The 11660-nt window shown below is 43.5% G+C and overlaps 1 protein-coding gene across 1 annotated transcript in view; it reads left to right on the forward strand.

The window, feature by feature from the left end:
• Nucleotides 1-4547: 4547 nt before the first annotated feature.
• The window catches only part of LOC123513155, a 143753-nt gene continuing 136640 nt past the window's right edge, over nucleotides 4548-11660 (forward strand). The window contains exon 1 of the transcript XR_006677275.1: nucleotides 4548-5329. The gene's annotated coding sequence lies outside the window, so the exon portion shown is untranslated. The remainder of the gene's footprint in view (nucleotides 5330-11660) is intronic.

Raw genomic sequence — 11660 nt, forward strand, 5'->3', positions numbered from 1 at the left:
AACACTTACCGAGAGGTGAGGCGATATTTTGCTCCTCGGAAATCCTTCAGCTCAGCGTGGCAAAACTAACACCAATACATACCAGTGATGTGGTGACCAGTGTGGTGGTGTGGCACTGCACGTACTACTCGTATGTACAGTGACTCAGCTTCGTGGAGGAAGAAATGGATTCTCTTATTGGATATCCGAGCCAGTCTATTTATTACACACAACGCTTGCTGTTCACTGGTCTACGTGTTGGCAACGTCGCGGTGAGCGGACCGCCGAAACTGAATGGGAAGCAAAACCCGCGGAATGACACACAAGAATAATGTATATATTTCATACATTATAGTAGTGCTTTACACCCCTCCACAACACCACATTCTAAAAAGTTAACGTTATGTTGTTTGAACTAAGAAAGAGATGAAATACTGTAAATGTAGAATATATAACTCACAATTATGACGCAAACACCCTGTGGCGCCTTAAGAGTTGATTATCACTAGCTCTGAGGACAACTGACAAGTGACAACTGAAAGGGAACGGCCAGTGTTGCCAGCCCGGGGAAAGATCTTGTACTCTTCACTTCAATGAAAATGTACCATTCGTACACCTAAGTAGATATTATAAAAATGTAAAATATCACTTTCTATTTCATGAAAATGTGATAATTAATAAGCTAATGTACATTAAAAATAAACATGAAAATCAATACTCCAAAGAACAACTAAATGTTTTTTTTTCCCGGCGTTGAAATGACATATGTCTAATGGAGAGAATTTATTATATTCTACACCACCACCACACACACACAACTACCACAAGTACACCTACACACACCTATCCACGTACACACACACACACACACACATCCACGCCGATCTATCCACACACACACACACACACACACACACACACACACACACACACACACACACACACACACACACACAGAGGACCAGGGTTCGATTCCCCGGCCGGCTGGAGATATTTGGGTGTACTACATCCTTCACGTAGCCCTGTTCACCTATTACTAGTGAGTAGGTACGGGCAGGAAATCGAGGATTGAGAAATGGACGAGTTGACCCGGTGTGGTTGTGTGCCTGGTCTCAGGCTTGGTGGATCGAGGGATCTGAAAATAGGTAACCATCGCCTGATTTAACACACTAATGGCTATTTACCTAGTTTGGTGGTTAATTCTGACTTTATTTCACTCTCTGCGTCTGGAAATTCAGGGGGAGTGCAGGTAAACACTGGTGGACCTACCTGCGGGGAAGGCACGACTGAGGCGCCCATGTGGCCCAATATCTACGTCCGTAATTCATTTTAAAAATCGCGAAGAAGAAAAAAGGCACCCAGGCTGAAATGCACTACACTTTTAGACGCAACAAATACTTTAACTAAGAATCAAAACATAAAATCGTTATCGAGTCTTTTGTTTACAAAACGATCTCTGATCAGCGGTCTGTATGACATTCTAACGGGGCCACAAACACGTCATAATGTCGAGAAGGAAAGCACAGCCACATTACTTCATGTTGCATTTTCTGAATACGACAAATTTTCGCTTTTCAGCAAAATAAAGAAAACACACATTCCTCGTCGTTTAAAGATTTTTGTTTTCTATCTTGGTACCGTAAAATTTTTTAAATTTGAAAATACGAATAGTTAGACTAAATGTTATGGAATATTATTAGTTGGATTAGGTTTTTCATATTTTATAAGTCTTATATCAAGCACCAAAACAATCCTAGAAGTGCTAATTTAAAAAAAGTCAAAATTACAGAATGCCGAAAGTGTTATTTAAACGAGAAACAAAAATCATAGCTAAACACGATCTCATTACGGATTATAACTTGATTTACATTCCTATCCCTAAATAAAATACAAAAACAATGCAAAGTCCAACAATAAATGAGAAATAATCGTGATGTAGAGCCGAAGTAGTTTTTTTCCACATTTTCTCACCACCTCCACTTCCCCTCCCCTCCCTCCCAAATCCCTCCCCACCCTTCCACCTCCACCATCTCCACTTACTCCAATACAGCGAACCCTTAAAACACCTGCAAACACCTGTAAAACATTCGACCAACGCTCTAAATCACTTGGCTTCAGGGTGAAGAAGCAGGGATGGCGGGGGTTGGCGGGTATGGTGGGGTGCCTTGGTTTTGTTGTGGTGGTGTTTGTGGGTGGGTGGGTGGCGGTGGTGGTGGTGGTGGTGTGTGTGTGGATGGGTGGTATGTGTGTGTGTGTGTGTGTGTGTGTGTGTTATATGTCCAACGAAGAGGTCATCATCACTCCGCGATGTCTTGCTAGAACTGAACTGTACCTTAAAGCTCCCTAATTATAGTGAATGGGTGACATTCTGGCGGCTAGCGGCTGTCACTGCCAGGCCGGTGGTGGTGTTGACCTGAGAGACAGGCTCACTGTGTATGGCGCACTTACCATTCACACCCTCTGTTAACCCTTTAAACTGTGGGTTATATTTTTGCAACACCTTTATGCTGATCTTTTTTTTTTTTATATAAGAAAGGAGATCTTGCCAAGTATAACAAAGTGTGAAGTATAACAAAGGTCAATTTGGTTGTTAGTCCCGTTATGGTCTTGTATGGAGTCGAGGCTCCCAGCCTTCCCTTTGTGACATGACTTGCCTCATGGTAGAGCCAGTCTTTCCCTTTAATCTGCATTGACATAGGCGTCAGTTTGGATAATTCTTTTCTTGTTTGTGACCTTGTGACCTTGTTACTGCACCAAATCTACTACTACTAGTATTATTACATCTACTACTACTACTACTACTACTACTACTACTACTACTACTACTACTACTACTACTACTACTGCTGCTGCTGCTGCTGCTGCTGCAGCTATCACACCAACAAACAACCTCGCCTTCACTGTATACGGATCCTCTGTAAATGTAACAATAGCGTGATCAAGGACAAACAGCAGCAATAACAGCGTCACTAATCTTTGCCAGTGAAGCTTTACTCAGGTGTTGCTGCACACAAAGCCACCCAAACATCACAAGCCCATAAAAGTGATCGTGGCCATAGAGTTTTGAGTGCACAGGATCGAGCGGAAATGTTGCACTAACTGAAAGAAAAAAAAGGAAATAAATTGTAAATGAGAAAAAATACTGATCGAAAAGAATACATGAAACTAGCAACCTTTTTTTGTAGTTGTGTGTAGCAAGTAGAAAATATATAACATAATTACTAATTGAAAAGTGCACATCAATCTTCACGTTATTTTTTTTTTGTCTCTGTATTTTCTTGGGTTAAAAAAATATTGGAAGAGTGTAAATGTAATGCTTTCTTCCATCAATACAAGTGAGGGTCGGAATTGTTCATGTGAGAAATGCAAACTGATTTTCAGCTTAATCATTCGTGCAGTGTGTGTGTGTGTGTGTGTGTGTGTGTGTGTGTGTGTGTGTGTGTGTGTGTGTGTGTGTGTGTGTGTCTGTAATACTAATAATATTATCATTGTTATTAAAATTTCAATATATACATACCAAAAATTTATATTGGGGATGGAGAAAGGCTTAAGATTAGAAGACTATCCTAATGGTTTATGACTCGCACCATGGTGGGGATCGCACTGAGGTGTATCGGTCCGAGAGTAGTGACCTCACGGGCTTAATCTTGTGGTGTCATGTGGAACCCACCGGGAGAGGCGCGTCAAGAGAAAACAGGTGGGCCCCCCAAGTTTCTCTAGGGTCTATCGGTGTTTCACTGTTTGATCTGCTGATCTGCTGCAGTCTCTGACGAGACAGCCAGACGTTACTCTACGGAACGAGCTCAGAGCTCATTATTTCCGATCTTCGGATAGGCCTGAGATGGTGTGTGTGTGTGTGTGTGTGTGTGTGTGTGTGTGTTTTAGTATAGTTGCCGTATGTATCAACAAATGCACTCCCACTCCCAGCAGTAAGAGCCAGCCAGGGCAGATATCGCGACCTCCACTCCCAACACTAAATTTAAATTAGTATGCCCAACATATTCCTCCCTGTTACCCATTTTCTCTGTCCCCCTCCCTCCCATATGTGTGTGTGTGTGTGTGTGTGTGTGTGTGTGTGTGTGTGTGTGTTCGTCGTCATTGCATTTCCTGATTAAAAAGTTGTACTAAGCGGAGGAGAATGAATTGTTCACTCTTTATTTCTGGCTGTTCACTCGCTAACTCAGGTGGCGCAGTTCCCAAGACGAGGAGATAGCACCACGAGTCTTGGGCACGAGAGAGGCAGACAAGCCCGGCTGGGATCTTGCCTGCTAATTGCTGTCTGTCAAACCTAAGAAACATGCAGCGCCAACAGATATGCTAATGCCATTTAGTAAAAAAAAAAAAAAAAAAAAAAAACAGCTTCCCCATTGCAGTAAGTGAAAGAGGAGTTAAGCAATAGATGAAGGGAGAAAGTGGTTATCAGGGTTGTTGTGGCAAGGAAGTTAGGTACTCTATCTTCTTAAACAGTGAGGGAGAGAAGGTTCAGATTGTAGGATCTGTAGAATAAGATGATTTGATGTTTCGTTTATGAGAACTGGCGGTTCATTAGTTCCTGTGACGGTGTGGTGAGGTGAGCGGGTCCTAATGTGTCCAGGGCAGCGGTGGTGGGGTGATCGTGTACAGTTGTGATACTGTTATCTTGATTCTTGTGCCAAATGCGATGTTTGCTGTGACTGACAGGCTAAAGACGAATTTACTAGTGACTGATGTGCAGTGTGAGTGACGAGATGAAGGAAAACTGTGTGCTGAGGTGTGCGCTTCATTACGAGGCGCCCGTGATGGGAGGAGCAAATGGTTGTTGATGTGCATTAGAGCAGCTGTTAGTTTGATTGGCTGGCGTTGTTAGCGGGTGTGTTTGTGAAGTGAAAGTTGGTGCACACAATGTAATGCAAGGGGAGATGTTGTGGCTAATGCAATGTGGATGGCTGGATACTGTCGACAATGTAGTCACTAGCAGACAATGTGTTGGTGGCAGGAAGTGTTGCCATACTGTGGTGATGCCGGCGAATCTGGTGGCCAGTTCAACCTAGCCAACCAGGGAGTATTAACGTAAGATACGGCAATACCGCCGAAAAGTACTGTGTTATGATACTGTGGAGTGTGGTGAGAGTGGTGTCAGTGTCATCCTCTATCGCATGTGTGTCCACGATGACTGAGATCAGAAGGACAAGCTCAGTGTTGTGAGTCCTGCGTGAACTTGGCAAATAAGGAAGTGTGGCTGTCAGACATCTTGCCTAACAACCTCTCTGGTATTGTGTAGTGAAGTCTGTCATCAAGAGGAGGTTCAATTGAAGAAAGGTTCAACCAATATTTTTGTCTTCAGGAAACAAACCTTCCATCTCTTCACAAGGTAAGCACGCAGTGAAGCCAACAGTAAAGCACAACAGATCAGCTCAAAACAAGTATGTTTTACCGTGCGCGGAGTGATTAGCGAGGCAGGTTATTTGTAATTGTCACATATACACAGCAGGCAACATACAAATTTAGCTTCTGTAGTGAGTGTTGGTCAGCTGGAGAGGAGCCGACCAAGTGGCGGAGGAGAGCACGATAGAGGGACAAGGGGAGAGGAAGATAGCACAGGCGACTCCTATGTAGGTAGTGCGGATCTGAGCAGGGAGGGAGACAAGAGGAAGGGAAGCGGGGAAGTGGAGGGGGTTATTGAAATGCGTCAGTCTTGTAATCAGGAAGCAATCGAAAGTTTTACCATGGCCTCTCTGACAGTGAGAAGTGGCAGGACCAGTGGGATTTAAAGGCTTGGCTTCGTGTGTCTTTTCCTTGCTGCGCAGCAATCTTTGTGTGTGTGACTCAGACCTGCCATGCATGTAGTGCCACCGTGATGTGCGTCGCGGTGCTGCGTCCTGATGCTGCTACTCGCCTGATGTCTTCTTGCTCATTTGGTTGATGTTAACATTATTTTGAGAGAATAGTAAAATAGTTTGTGAAATTTAGAACACTTTTTGACTAAACGTTCCTTATCTACTAACGCATTCAGTAACAGAAGTCTGTAAGTTTATCTACTACTACTACTACTACCACTGACTACCACTACTACTACTACTACTACTACTACTACTACTGCTACTACTACTACTATTACTCTTCTGCAATTTGTATTGGTACTACTACAACTACTACTACTACTCTCCTGCAACTACTACTACTGTTGCTACTACTACTACTACTACTACTACTACTACTACTACTACTACTACTACAGGGTCACCATACGTGCGAAATTTGCTGGACATGTGAGGAATTCACCTGCCGAAATCTGCGTCTGGGGAGTATTTTTGAAAAGTCTTCCAATGTCCAGAATTTCAGTTTCCATTAATAACTTAATAACTGCTTAAAAAATGCCATATTTCTATAGGTTGAAGTGGTGGGAGAGAGGAAGAGGGAAGTGTTTACAGGGAGGAAAGTCCTTTGGTCTGGTTTCATTCTAGATTAGTTAAGAAAAATAGAAAATTGCATTGATGGAAGAGGAGGAGGAAGAGGATGAGGAGGAGAGAGAAGAGGAAGAGGAAGAGGAAGAGGAAAAGGAGTGAGGAATGTTAACGTAAACACATCAGAATATTTTATTATAAGTATTTTTATTTTTTTTATTTTTACATTGATGATGTAGTGGTGGAGTTACAACACCAAAAACGTGCGCGCGCGCACACACACACACACACACACACACACACACACACACACACACACACACACACACACACACACACACACACACACACACACACACACACACACACACACACACACACACACACACACGAACACACACACACACACACGAACCACACAACACACACACACACACACACACACACACACACACACACACACACACACACACACACACACACACACACACACACACACACACACACACACACACACACACACACACACACACACACACACACACATTACAAGGCCCGGTAGCTCAGTGGTTAGAGCGCTGGCTTCACAAGCCAGATGACCGGGGTTCGATTCCCCGGCCGGGTGGAGATATTTGGGTGTGTCTCCTTTCACGTGTAGCCCCTGTTCACCTAGCAGTGAGTAAGTACGGGATGTAAATCGAGGAGTTGTGACCTTGTTGTCCCGGTGTGTGGTGTATGTCTGGTCTCAGACCTGTCCCAAGATCGGAAATAATGAGCTCTGAGCTCGTTCCGTAGGGTAACGTCTGGCTGTCTCGTCAGAGACTGCAGCAGATCAAACAGTGAATTACACACACACACAACACTCACACATACATACAAACATACCAACACCACCATCAACACCATTATCAACCACACACACATACAAATACCACGATCACCACCATTATCAACCACACACATACAGCTACCACCACTACCATTACCACCAACTTACACATACCAACATCACACAACCACCACCATCACCACCATTACCACACACACACAGACACACACACATGCCAACACCAACACCACTCCCACTCACATACCAACACCAACACCACCCCCACACAAATACTAACACCACCATTACCACCATTATCCCCCCCTAAACACACTACAGCAACACCACCCCCACACACACACACTACATCAACATCACCACCCACACACATACCACCATCACCACCCACATACACTTACCAACACCACCACAACCACCACCACTATCACCACCATTACCTCCCCACACACATACTTACACCAACACCACCCTCACACAAATAGCATCACCACACACATACACACACATACCATCACCACCATCACCACCCACACACACATAACAAACACCACCATTATCACCCACATACACACACCAACACCATCGTCGCAGACATACCACCACCACCATCACAATAACAACCACTACCACCACTACCGACATTCACACCCACATCCATACTCACACACCATCACCACCACATACAACAACAACTACTTCACCACACCAAAGCATCCCTGGCGCCCCGACCCATCAGTCTCCACCAGCCCCGACTCTTCACTCTGCTGCTGTTGTTGCTAGTACTACGACACTCCCTCACACACTTTCATTTTCCATTTCTTGCTCCCCTTGCTATACTTTATGCGTTTCATGTGGGAAACAACAGTAAATGCAAGAGAAACACTGAGAATTGAAGGAAATGTTGACGAGTTGACACGGCAAGGGACGGGGATTGGTGGGGCCGGGTCTTAGTCCAGGTCATGGTGGGCGCCGGGTGATCTGAATAGAGGTATGGATAACCGTCACCTGATTTAACACAGTAAGGGTTATTTATCTAGGTTGGTGGTTAATTCTGGCTTTTCTTCACTCTCTGGGTCTGGAAACACATGGGAAGTGCAGCCAAACATTGTTGGAATTACCTGCGGGGGAAGGCACGTCTGAGGTGCCCCTGTGGCCCCATATTTTCGTACGCAATTATTTTAAAAAATCACAAAAATTAAAGGCTCCCAGACAGGAATGTACTACGTTTTTAGACGCAACAAATACTTTAATTAATAATCAAAATATAATAACGCTTCCGAGTCGTTTGTGTACAAGACGATCTCCAATCAGCGGTCTGTATGACATTCTAACGGGGACACATACACATCATAATGTTGAGAAAGAAAGCACAGCCACACTACTTCATATAACATTTTCTGAATACGAAAAAAAATTTGCTTTCCAACAAAATAAAGAAAACCAAGATTCCTCGTCGTTTAAAGTTTTTTTGTTTTCAGTTTTGGTACCGTTAAAGAATTAAAATTGAAAATGCGAATAGTTAGACTAAATGTTATGGAATATTTATACTTTGGAGATGGTTTTCATGTTCTGTAGGTCTCATATCAAGCACCAAATCAATCCTGGAAGTGCGAATTAAAAAAAGTCATAATTATAAAATGCCGAAAATGTTATTTCAACGAAAAAGAAAAATCATAGCTAGTCACGATCTTATTACGGGTTACAACTTCATTTACATTCCTATCAATAAATAAAATACAAACACAATGGAAACTCCAATAATAACCGTGAAATAATTGTGATGTAGAGCGGAAGTAGTTTTATTTGCAGCTTTTCTCACTACCTCCACCTTCCCTCTCCTCCCTCCCACATTCATCCACACCCGTCCACCTCTACCTACTCCAACACAGCGAGCCCTTAAAACACCTACAAACACCTGTAAAACACTCGCACAACGCCCTTAATCACTTGGCTGCAGAGCGAAAGGGTGGGGCTGGCAGGAGTTAGCGGGCAGGGACGCCAGGCATGCCTTGTGGTGGTGGTGGTGGTGGTGGTGGTGTTGGTGTTGGGTTGGTGTGGGTGGATAAGTGAGTGGGTGGTGGTGGTGGTGTGTGTGTGTGTGTGTGTGTGTGTGTGTGTGTGTGTGTGTGTGTGTGTGTGTGCGTATGGATGGATGGTTGTGGCGTGTGTATGGACACACACACACACACACACACACACACACACACACACACACACACACACACACACACACACACAGAATCACCCAGAGAATCACCACCACAAAGGCATCCCCGCGAGCCCCGCCCCGTCACTCTGCTGCTGCTGGTACTACTGCACTCCCTTACACACTTCTATTCCCCATTCTCTCCTCCTCTCACTACATTTTAAGTATTTCGGGTGCAAAACGGCAGGAAATGCCCGGGAAACATTGAGAACTGAAGGGATTGTTAGCAAGTTGATACGCTGAGAGACGAGGGTTGGGGTGGCAGGATCTTGGTCCAGGTTATGATGGTCGCTGGCTGTGTGAATAGGGGACATAGATAACCATCGCTTAAGTTAGCACAATAATGGATATTTATCTATTTTTGTGGTTAATTCTGTGTTTGCTTCACTCTCTGGGTCTGGAAACACAGGGAAGTGTGGAAAAGCGTTGGTAGACTGACCCGCAGGGAAGTCATGGCTGAGCTGCCTTCTGTGAACCAATATTTACGTACGTGTTTCATTTTAAAAATCGGGAGAAGAAAAAAGAAGCCTAGACTGAAATGCGCTACATTTTTAAACGCAACAAATACTTTAACTTATAATCAAAATATAACAACGTTACCGAGTCATTTGTTTATAAAACGATCTCCAATCAGCGGACGTATAACATTCTAATGGGGCAACAAACACATCATAATGTCGAGAAGGAAATCACAGCAACAATACTTCATGTTACATTTTCTGAATGAGAAAATTTTTTGGTTTCCAGCTGAATAAAGAAAACACAGATTCCTCCTCGTTTAAAGTTTTTAGTTTTCTATTTTGATACTGTTAGAATTTTTGAATTTGAAAATGCATATTATTAGACTAATTATTATGTAATACTGATACTTTGGTGATGGTTTTCATGTTTTCCAAGTCTTATATCAAACACCAAAACAATCCTGGGAGTGCTAATTAAATTATAAAATACCGAAAGTGCTATTTTAACGAGAAACAAAAACCATAGCTAGACACGATCTCATTACGGATTATAAGTTGATTTACATTCCTATCAATAAATAGAATATAAAAGCAAAGGAAACTCCAATAATAACCGACAAATAATTATGATGTTGAGCCGAAGTAGTTTTTTTTTTTTTGCACCTTTTCTCACCCCCTCCATCTCTCCTCCCTTCCCTCCCACATTCCTCCTCACCCCTCCACCTACACTTTTTCCACCTACTCCAACTCAGCGAACCCTTAAAACACCTGCAGTCATCTGCAAAATACTCGAAGAATTTCTTAAATCACTTGGTTGCAGATTGAAGGGGCGGGTCTGGCGAGGATTGGCGGGTTGGGGCACCAGGGATGCCTTGGTGTGGTGATGGTGGTGGGTGGGCGTTCGTGGGTGGTGGGTGGGTGGTGGTGGTGGTGGTGTGTAAACACTGGCTGTAAACACTGGCTGGTTTGATCTCCTAATTTAAAGCCTGTTTACTCATGTTTTCCAAGTCTTATATCAAGCACCAAAACAATCCTGGGAGTGCTAATTAAATTATAAAATACCGAAAGTGCTATTTTAACGAGAAACAAAAACCATAGCTAGACACGATCTCATTACGGATTATAAGTTGATTTACATTCCTATCAATAAATAGAATATAAAAGCAAAGGAAACTCCAATAATAACCGACAAATAATTATGATGTTGAGCCGAAGTAGTTTTTTTTTTTTTGCACCTTTTCTCACCCCCTCCATCTCTCCTCCCTTCCCTCCCACATTCCTCCTCACCCCTCCACCTACACTTTTTCCACCTACTCCAACTCAGCGAACCCTTAAAACACCTGCAGTCATCTGCAAAATACTCGAAGAATTTCTTAAATCACTTGGTTGCAGATTGAAGGGGCGGGTCTGGCGAGGATTGGCGGGTTGGGGCACCAGGGATGCCTTGGTGTGGTGATGGTGGTGGGTGGGCGTTCGTGGGTGGTGGGTGGGTGGTGGTGGTGGTGGTGTGTAAACACTGGCTGTAAACACTGGCTGGTTTGATCTCCTAATTTAAAGCCTGTTTACTCCTTATATACGAAAGTCAAAGGGCATTCTTATATACTAAAGTGTGCAGAAAACAAGCGTACGGCCGACTAGTTGGTGAAAGTGTAATATTTGACAGTGTTGGTGATAATACTGGTGGTAATTGGAGGCGGCTGAACTTTTCTCCGGTCCTGTAGTCTGTTGTTGCCATGGCTGATGTCAATTTGGCCAGTAAGACCAATTCTGGCCAATCTGGA

This window comes from Portunus trituberculatus, chromosome 35, assembly GCF_017591435.1.
Source record: "Portunus trituberculatus isolate SZX2019 chromosome 35, ASM1759143v1, whole genome shotgun sequence".
NCBI lineage: Eukaryota > Metazoa > Arthropoda > Malacostraca > Decapoda > Portunidae > Portunus > Portunus trituberculatus.